At 56.4% G+C, this 11,953-nt stretch overlaps 1 protein-coding gene across 3 annotated transcripts in view; it reads right to left on the reverse strand.

The window, feature by feature from the left end:
* The window catches only part of GRIN2A (glutamate ionotropic receptor NMDA type subunit 2A), a 1,360,048-nt gene that overhangs the window by 919,995 nt on the left and 428,100 nt on the right, over positions 1–11,953 (reverse strand). The gene's annotated exons all lie outside the window — the stretch shown is intronic.

Here is an 11,953-nt window from a genome sequence, read left to right on the forward strand (position 1 = left end):
ACACACACACACACAGTGACACACAGAGGCAGTGCAATGCGCTGCACACACAGTGACACACAGAGGCAGTGCAATGCGCTGCACACACTGACACACAGAGGCAGTGCAATGTGCTGCACCCACTGACACACAGAGGCAGTGCAATGCGCTGCACACACACTGACACACAGAGGCAGTGCAATGCGCTGCACACACTGACACACAGAGGCAGTGCAATGCGCTGCACACACTGACACACAGAGGCAGTGCAATGCGCTGCACACACTGACACACAGAGGCAGTGCAATGCGCTGCACACACTGACACACAGAGGCAGTGCAATGCGCTGCACACACTGACACACAGAGGCAGTGCAATGCGCTGCACACACTGACACACAGAGGCAGTGCAATGCGCTGCACACACTGACACACAGAGGCAGTGCAATGCGCTGCACACACTGACACACAGAGGCAGTGCAATGCGCTGCACACACAGTGACACACAGAGGCAGTGCAATGCGCTGCACACACTGACACACAGAGGCAGTGCAATGCGCTGCACACACACTGACACACAGAGGCAGTGCAATGCGCTGCACACACAGTGACACACAGAGGCAGTGCAATGCGCTGCACACACTGACACACAGAGGCAGTGCAATGCGCTGCACACACACTGACACACAGAGGCAGTGCAATGCGCTGCACACACTGACACACAGAGGCAGTGCAATGCGCTGCACACACAGTGACACACAGAGGCAGTGCAATGCGCTGCACACACAGTGACACACAGAGGCAGTGCAATGCGCTGCACACACAGTGACACACAGAGGCAGTGCAATGCGCTGCACACACTGACACACAGAGGCAGTGCAATGTGCTGCACACACAGTGACACACAGAGGGAGTGCAATGCGCTGCACACACTGACACACAGAGGCAGTGCAATGCGCTGCACACACTGACACACAGAGGCAGTGCAATGTGCTGCACACACTGACACACAGAGGCAGTGCAATGCGCTGCACACACAGTGACACACAGAGGCAGTGCAATGCGCTGCACACACAGTGACACACAGAGGCAGTGCAATGCGCTGCACACACAGTGACACACAGAGGCAGTGCAATGCGCTGCACACACACTGACACACAGAGGCAGTGCAATGTGCTGCACACACTGACACACAGAGGCAGTGCAATGCGCTGCACACACACTGACACACAGAGGCAGTGCAATGCACTGCACACACTGCCACACAGAGGCAGTGCAATGTGCTGCACACACTGACACACAGAGGCAGTGCAATGCGCTGCACACACACTGATACACAGAGGCAGTGCAATGCGCTGCACACACTGACACACAGAGGTAGTGCAATGCGCTGCACACACAGTGACACACAGAGGCAGTGCAATGCGCTGCACACACACTGACACACATAGGCAGTGCAATGCGCTGCACACACTGACACACAGAGGCAGTGCAATGCGCTGCACACACTGACACACAGAGGCAGTGCAATGTGCTGTACACACTGACACACAGAGGCAGTGCAATGCGCTGCACACACACTGACACACAGAGGCAGTGCAATGCACTGCACACACTGCCACACAGAGGCAGTGCAATGTGCTGCACACACTGACACACAGAGGCAGTGCAATGCGCTGCACACACACTGATACACAGAGGCAGTGCAATGCGCTGCACACACTGACACACAGAGGCAGTGCAATGCGCTGCACACACTGACACACAGAGGCAGTGCAATGCGCTGCACACACTGACACACAGAGGCAGTGCAATGCGCTGCACACACTGACACACAGAGGCAGTGCAATGCGCTGCACACACAGTGACACACAGAGGCAGTGCTATGTGCTGCACACACTGACACACAGAGGCAGTGCAATGTGCTGCACACACTGACACACAGAGGCAGTGCAATGCGCTGCACACACACTGACACACAGAGGCAGTGCAATGTGCTGCACACACTGACACACAGAGGCAGTGCAATGCGCTGCACACACAGTGACACACAGAGGCAGTGCAATGCGCTGCACACACTGACACACAGAGGCAGTGCAATGCGCTGCACACACTGACACACAGAGGCAGTGCAATGTGCTGCACACACTGACACACAGAGGCAGTGCAATGCGCTGCACACACAGTGACACACAGAGGCAGTGCAATGCGCTGCACACACAGTGACACACAGAGGCAGTGCAATGCGCTGCACACACAGTGACACACAGAGGCAGTGCAATGCGCTGCACACACACTGACACACAGAGGCAGTGCAATGTGCTGCACACACTGACACACAGAGGCAGTGCAATGCGCTGCACACACACTGACACACAGAGGCAGTGCAATGCACTGCACACACTGCCACACAGAGGCAGTGCAATGTGCTGCACACACTGACACACAGAGGCAGTGCAATGCGCTGCACACACACTGATACACAGAGGCAGTGCAATGCGCTGCACACACTGACACACAGAGGCAGTGCAATGCGCTGCACACACAGTGACACACAGAGGCAGTGCAATGCGCTGCACACACTGACACACAGAGGCAGTGCAATGCGCTGCACACACTGACACACAGAGGCAGTGCAATGTGCTGCACACACTGACACACAGAGGCAGTGCAATGCGCTGCACACACAGTGACACACAGAGGCAGTGCAATGCGCTGCACACACAGTGACACACAGAGGCAGTGCAATGCGCTGCACACACAGTGACACACAGAGGCAGTGCAATGCGCTGCACACACACTGACACACAGAGGCAGTGCAATGTGCTGCACACACTGACACACAGAGGCAGTGCAATGCGCTGCACACACACTGACACACAGAGGCAGTGCAATGCACTGCACACACTGCCACACAGAGGCAGTGCAATGTGCTGCACACACTGACACACAGAGGCAGTGCAATGCGCTGCACACACACTGATACACAGAGGCAGTGCAATGCGCTGCACACACTGACACACAGAGGCAGTGCAATGCGCTGCACACACTGACACACAGAGGCAGTGCAATGCGCTGCACACACTGACACACAGAGGCAGTGCAATGCGCTGCACACACTGACACACAGAGGCAGTGCAATGCGCTGCACACACAGTGACACACAGAGGCAGTGCAATGTGCTGCACACACTGACACACAGAGGCAGTGCAATGTGCTGCACACACTGACACACAGAGGCAGTGCAATGCGCTGCACACACACTGACACACAGAGGCAGTGCAATGCACTGCACACACTGCCACACAGAGGCAGTGCAATGTGCTGCACACACTGACACACAGAGGCAGTGCAATGCGCTGCACACACTGACACACAGAGGCAGTGCAATGCACTGCACACACTGCCACACAGATGCAGTGCAATGCGCTGCACACACACTGATACACAGAGGCAGTGCAATGCGCTGCACACACAGTGACACACAGAGGCAGTGCAATGCGCTGCACACACAGTGACACACAGAGGGAGTGCAATGCGCTGCACACACACAGTGACACACAGAGGCAGTGCAATGCGCTGCACACACAGAGGCAGTGCAATGCGCTGCACCACACTGATACACAGAGGCAGTGCAATGCGCTGCACACACACTGACACACAGAGGCAGTGCAATGCGCTGCACACACAGTGACACACAGAGGCAGTGCAATGCGCTGCACACACTAACACACAGAGGCAGTGCAATGTGCTGCACACACTGACACACAGAGGCAGTGCAATGCGCTGCACACACTGTGACACACAGAGGCAGTGCAATGCGCTGCACACACACTGACACACAGAGGCAGTGCAATGCGCTGCACACACTGACACACAGAGGCAGTGCAATGCGCTGCACACACACTGCCACACAGAGGCAGTGCAATGCACTGCACACACTGCCACACAGAGGCAGTGCAATGTGCTGCACACACTGACACACAGAGGCAGTGCAATGCGCTGCACACACACTGATACACAGAGGCAGTGCAATGCGCTGCACACACTGACACACAGAGGCAGTGCAATGCGCTGCACACACTGACACACAGAGGCAGTGCAATGCGCTGCACACACTGACACACAGAGGCAGTGCAATGCGCTGCACACACTGACACACAGAGGCAGTGCAATGCGCTGCACACACAGTGACACACAGAGGCAGTGCAATGTGCTGCACACACTGACACACAGAGGCAGTGCAATGTGCTGCACACACTGACACACAGAGGCAGTGCAATGCGCTGCACACACTGACACACAGAGGCAGTGCAATGCACTGCACACACTGACACACAGAGGCAGTGCAATGCGCTGCACACACAGTGACACACAGAGGCAGTGCAATGTGCTGCACACACTGACACACAGAGGCAGTGCAATGTGCTGCACACACTGTGACACACAGAGGCAGTGCAATGCGCTGCACACACTGTGACACACAGAGGCAGTGCAATGCGCTGTACACACAGTGACACACAGAGGCAGTGCAATGCGCTGCACACACACTGACACACAGAGGCAGTGCAATGTGCTGCACACACTGACACACAGAGGCAGTGCAATGCGCTGCACACACACTGACACACAGAGGCAGTGCAATGCACTGCACACACTGCCACACAGAGGCAGTGCAATGTGCTGCACACACTGACACACAGAGGCAGTGCAATGCGCTGCACACAGAGTGACACACAGAGGCAGTGCAATGCGCTGCACACACTGACACACAGAGGCAGTGCAATGCACTGCACACACTGCCACACAGAGGCAGTGCAATGTGCTGCACACACTGACACACAGAGGCAGTGCAATGCGCTGCACACACTGACACACAGAGGCAGTGCAATGCGCTGCACACACAGTGACACACAGAGGCAGTGCAATGCGCTGCACACACTGACACACAGAGGCAGTGCAATGCGCTGCACACACTGACACACAGAGGCAGTGCAATGTGCTGCACACACTGACACACAGAGGCAGTGCAATGCGCTGCACACACAGTGACACACAGAGGCAGTGCAATGCGCTGCACACACAGTGACACACAGAGGCAGTGCAATGCGCTGCACACACAGTGACACACAGAGGCAGTGCAATGCGCTGCACACACACTGACACACAGAGGCAGTGCAATGTGCTGCACACACTGACACACAGAGGCAGTGCAATGCGCTGCACACACACTGCCACACAGAGGCAGTGCAATGCACTGCACACACTGCCACACAGAGGCAGTGCAATGTGCTGCACACACTGACACACAGAGGCAGTGCAATGCGCTGCACACACACTGATACACAGAGGCAGTGCAATGCACTGCACACACTGACACACAGAGGCAGTGCAATGCGCTGCACACACAGTGACACACAGAGGCAGTGCAATGCGCTGCACACACTGACACACAGAGGCAGTGCAATGCGCTGCACACACTGACACACAGAGGCAGTGCAATGTGCTGCACACACTGACACACAGAGGCAGTGCAATGCGCTGCACACACAGTGACACACAGAGGCAGTGCAATGCGCTGCACACACAGTGACACACAGCGGCAGTGCAATGCGCTGCACACACAGTGACACACAGAGGCAGTGCAATGCGCTGCACACACACTGACACACAGAGGCAGTGCAATGTGCTGCACACACTGACACACAGAGGCAGTGCAATGCGCTGCACACACACTGACACACAGAGGCAGTGCAATGCACTGCACACACTGCCACACAGAGGCAGTGCAATGTGCTGCACACACTGACACACAGAGGCAGTGCAATGCGCTGCACACACACTGATACACAGAGGCAGTGCAATGCGCTGCACACACTGACACACAGAGGCAGTGCAATGCGCTGCACACACTGACACACAGAGGCAGTGCAATGCGCTGCACACACTGACACACAGAGGCAGTGCAATGCGCTGCACACACTGACACACAGAGGCAGTGCAATGCGCTGCACACACAGTGACACACAGAGGCAGTGCAATGTGCTGCACACACTGACACACAGAGGCAGTGCAATGTGCTGCACACACTGACACACAGAGGCAGTGCAATGCGCTGCACACACACTGACACACAGAGGCAGTGCAATGCACTGCACACACTGCCACACAGAGGCAGTGCAATGTGCTGCACACACTGACACACAGAGGCAGTGCAATGCGCTGCACACACTGACACACAGAGGCAGTGCAATGCACTGCACACACTGCCACACAGATGCAGTGCAATGCGCTGCACACACACTGATACACAGAGGCAGTGCAATGCGCTGCACACACAGTGACACACAGAGGCAGTGCAATGCGCTGCACACACAGTGACACACAGAGGGAGTGCAATGCGCTGCACACACACAGTGACACACAGAGGCAGTGCAATGCGCTGCACACACAGAGGCAGTGCAATGCGCTGCACCACACTGATACACAGAGGCAGTGCAATGCGCTGCACACACACTGACACACAGAGGCAGTGCAATGCGCTGCACACACAGTGACACACAGAGGCAGTGCAATGCGCTGCACACACTGACACACAGAGGCAGTGCAATGTGCTGCACACACTGACACACAGAGGCAGTGCAATGCGCTGCACACACTGTGACACACAGAGGCAGTGCAATGCGCTGCACACACACTGACACACAGAGGCAGTGCAATGCGCTGCACACACTGACACACAGAGGCAGTGCAATGCGCTGCACACACACTGCCACACAGAGGCAGTGCAATGCACTGCACACACTGCCACACAGAGGCAGTGCAATGTGCTGCACACACTGACACACAGAGGCAGTGCAATGCGCTGCACACACACTGATACACAGAGGCAGTGCAATGCGCTGCACACACTGACACACAGAGGCAGTGCAATGCGCTGCACACACTGACACACAGAGGCAGTGCAATGCGCTGCACACACTGACACACAGAGGCAGTGCAATGCGCTGCACACACTGACACACAGAGGCAGTGCAATGCGCTGCACACACAGTGACACACAGAGGCAGTGCAATGTGCTGCACACACTGACACACAGAGGCAGTGCAATGTGCTGCACACACTGACACACAGAGGCAGTGCAATGCGCTGCACACACACTGACACACAGAGGCAGTGCAATGCACTGCACACACTGACACACAGAGGCAGTGCAATGCGCTGCACACACAGTGACACACAGAGGCAGTGCAATGTGCTGCACACACTGACACACAGAGGCAGTGCAATGTGCTGCACACACTGTGACACACAGAGGCAGTGCAATGCGCTGCACACACTGTGACACACAGAGGCAGTGCAATGCGCTGCACACACAGTGACACACAGAGGCAGTGCAATGCGCTGCACACACACTGACACACAGAGGCAGTGCAATGTGCTGCACACACTGACACACAGAGGCAGTGCAATGCGCTGCACACACACTGACACACAGAGGCAGTGCAATGCACTGCACACACTGCCACATAGAGGCAGTGCAATGTGCTGCACACACTGACACACAGAGGCAGTGCAATGCGCTGCACACACACTGATACACAGAGGCAGTGCAATGCGCTGCACACACTGACACACAGAGGCAGTGCAATGCGCTGCACACACTGACACACAGAGGCAGTGCAATGCGCTGCACACACTGACACACAGAGGCAGTGCAATGCGCTGCACACACTGACACACAGAGGCAGTGCAATGCGCTGCACACACAGTGACACACAGAGGCAGTGCAATGTGCTGCACACACTGACACACAGAGGCAGTGCAATGTGCTGCACACACTGACACACAGAGGCAGTGCAATGCGCTGCACACACACTGACACACAGAGGCAGTGCAATGCACTGCACACACTGCCACACAGAGGCAGTGCAATGTGCTGCACACACTGACACACAGAGGCAGTGCAATGCGCTGCACACACTGACACACAGAGGCAGTGCAATGCACTGCACACACTGCCACACAGATGCAGTGCAATGCGCTGCACACACACTGATACACAGAGGCAGTGCAATGCGCTGCACACAAAGTGACACACAGAGGCAGTGCAATGCGCTGCACACACAGTGACACACAGAGGGAGTGCAATGCGCTGCACACACACAGTGACACACAGAGGCAGTGCAATGCGCTGCACACACAGAGGCAGTGCAATGCGCTGCACCACACTGATACACAGAGGCAGTGCAATGCGCTGCACACACACTGACACACAGAGGCAGTGCAATGCGCTGCACACACAGTGACACACAGAGGCAGTGCAATGCGCTGCACACACTGACACACAGAGGCAGTGCAATGTGCTGCACACACTGACACACAGAGGCAGTGCAATGCGCTGCACACACTGTGACACACAGAGGCAGTGCAATGCGCTGCACACACACTGACACACAGAGGCAGTGCAATGTGCTGCACACACTGACACACAGAGGCAGTGCAATGCGCTGCACACACACTGACACACAGAGGCAGTGCAATGCACTGCACACACTGCCACACAGAGGCAGTGCAATGTGCTGCACACACTGACACACAGAGGCAGTGCAATGCGCTGCACACACACTGATACACAGAGGCAGTGCAATGCGCTGCACACACTGACACACAGAGGCAGTGCAATGCGCTGCACACACTGACACACAGAGGCAGTGCAATGCGCTGCACACACTGACACACAGAGGCAGTGCAATGCGCTGCACACACTGACACACAGAGGCAGTGCAATGCGCTGCACACACAGTGACACACAGAGGCAGTGCAATGTGCTGCACACACTGACACACAGAGGCAGTGCAATGTGCTGCACACACTGACACACAGAGGCAGTGCAATGCGCTGCACACACACTGACACACAGAGGCAGTGCAATGCACTGCACACACTGCCACACAGAGGCAGTGCAATGTGCTGCACACACTGACACACAGAGGCAGTGCAATGCGCTGCACACACTGACACACAGAGGCAGTGCAATGCACTGCACACACTGCCACACAGATGCAGTGCAATGCGCTGCACACACACTGATACACAGAGGCAGTGCAATGCGCTGCACACACACTGACACACAGAGGCAGTGCAATGCGCTGCACACACAGTGACACACAGAGGGAGTGCAATGCGCTGCACACACACAGTGACACACAGAGGCAGTGCAATGCGCTGCACACACAGAGGCAGTGCAATGCGCTGCACCACACTGATACACAGAGGCAGTGCAATGCGCTGCACACACACTGACACACAGAGGCAGTGCAATGCGCTGCACACACAGTGACACACAGAGGCAGTGCAATGCGCTGCACACACTGACACACAGAGGCAGTGCAATGTGCTGCACACACTGACACACAGAGGCAGTGCAATGCGCTGCACTCACACTGACACACAGAGGCAGTGCAATGCGCTGCACACACACTGACACACAGAGGCAGTGCAATGCGCTGCACACATGGACACACAGAGGCAGTGCAATGCGCTGCACACACAGTGACACACAGAGGCAGTGCAATGCGCTGCACACACTGACACACAGAGGCAGTGCAATGCGCTGCACACACTGACACACAGAGGCAGTGCAATGCGCTGCACACACTGACACACAGAGGCAGTGCAATGCGCTGCACACACTGACACACAGAGGCAGTGCAATGCGCTGCACACACACTGACACACAGAGGAGGTGCAATGCGCTGCACACACACTGACACACAGAGGCAGTGCAATGCGCTGCACACACACTGACACACAGAGGCAGTGCAATGCGCTGCACACACTGGCACACAGAGGCAGTGCAATACGCTGCACACACACTGACACACAGAGGCAGTGCAATGCGCTGCACACACGGACACATAGAGGCAGTGCAATGCGCTGCACACACAGTGACACACAGAGGCAGTGCAATGCGCTGCACACACTGGCACACAGAGGCAGTGCAATGCGCTGCACACACGGACACACACAGGCAGTGCAATGTGCTGCACACACAGTGACACACAGAGGCAGTGCAATGCGCTGCACACACTGTGACATACACAGGCAGTGCAATGCGCTGCACACACTGACACACAGAGGCAGTGCAATGCACTGCACACACTGTGACACACAGAGGCAGTGCAATGTGCTGCACACACTGACACACAGAGGCAGTGCAATGCGCTGCACACACTGACACACAGAGGCAGTGCAATGCGCTGCACACACTGACACACAGAGGCAGTGCAATGCGCTGCACACACGGACACACACAGGCAGTGCAATGCGCTGCACACACAGTGACACACAGAGGCAGTGCAATGCGCTGCACACACTGTGACACACACAGACAGTGCAATGCGCTGCACACACTGTGACACACAGAGGCAGTGCAATGCGCTGCGCACACACAGTGACACACAGAGGCAGTGCAATGCGCTGCACACACAGTGACACACAGAGGCAGTGCAATGCGCTGCACACACTGACACACACAGGCAGTGCAATGCGCTGCACACACAGTGACACACAGAGGGAGTGCAATGCGCTGCACACACTGACACACAGAGGCAGTGCAATGCGCTGCACACACAGTTGCACACAGAGGCAGTGCAATGCGCTGCACACACTGTGACACACACAGGCAGTGCAATGCGCTGCGCACACACAGTGACACACAGAGGCAGTGCAATGCGCTGCACACACTGACACACAGAGGCAGTGCAATGCGCTGCACACACAGTGACACACAGAGGGAGTGCAATGCGCTGCACACACTGACACACAGAGGCAGTGCAATGCGCTGCACACACAGTTGCACACAGAGGCAGTGCAATGCGCTGCACACACTGTGACACACACAGGCAGTGCAATGCGCTGCGCACACACAGTGACACACAGAGGCAGTGCAATGCGCTGCACACACTGACACACAGAGGCAGTGCAATGCGCTGCACACACTGACACACAGAGGCAGTGCAATGCGCTGCACACACAGTTGCACACAGAGGCAGTGCAATGCGCTGCACACACTGTGACACACAGAGGCTGTGCAATGCGCTGCACACACACTGACACACAGAGGCAGTGCAATGCGCTGCACACACTGTGACACACACAGGCAGTGCAATGCGCTGCGCACACACAGTGACACACAGAGGCAGTGCAATGTGCTGCACACACTGACACACAGAGGCAGTGCAATGCGCTGCACACACTGACACACAGAGGCAGTGCAATGCGCTGCACACACTGACACACAGAGGCAGTGCAATGCGCTGCACACACACTGACACACAGAGGCAGTGCAATGCGCAATGCGCTGCACACACTGACACACACAGGCAGTGCAATGCGCTGCACACACAGTGACACACAGAGGCAGTGCAATGCGCTGCACACACTGTGACACACAGAGGCAGTGCAATGCGCTGCACACACTGACACACAGAGGCAGTGCAATGCGCTGCACACACTGTGACACACACAGGCAGTGCAATGCGCTGCACACACTGACACACAGAGGCAGTGCAATGCGCTGCACACACTGACACATTCCTCGCCCTGACAGAGCCAGAATAACGGAGAAACGCGTTGCTCTTTGGTTTGTCCCGAAGAGGCTTCCGTAGATATCCATCCAACTTGCGTTTCAGCTCTGACGCCGGACGCGGAAGCTGGGATTCCCTGACACGCAAGCGCCGGCTGTGCTGTGTGTAACGCGGAAGCTGGGATTCCCTGACACGCAAGCGCCGGCTGTGCTGTGTGTAACGCGGAAGCTGGGATTCCCTGACACGCAGGCGCCGGCTGTGCTGTGTGTAACGCGGTAGCTGGGATTCCCTGACACGCAAGCGCCGGCTGTGCTGTGTGTAACGCGGTAGCTGGGATTCCCTGACACGCAAGCGCCGGCTGTGCTGTGTGTAAGTGTGGAGATT

The sequence above is a fragment of the Ascaphus truei genome, chromosome 11 (genome assembly GCF_040206685.1).
Source record: "Ascaphus truei isolate aAscTru1 chromosome 11, aAscTru1.hap1, whole genome shotgun sequence".
In the NCBI taxonomy this organism is placed as follows: domain Eukaryota; kingdom Metazoa; phylum Chordata; class Amphibia; order Anura; family Ascaphidae; genus Ascaphus; species Ascaphus truei.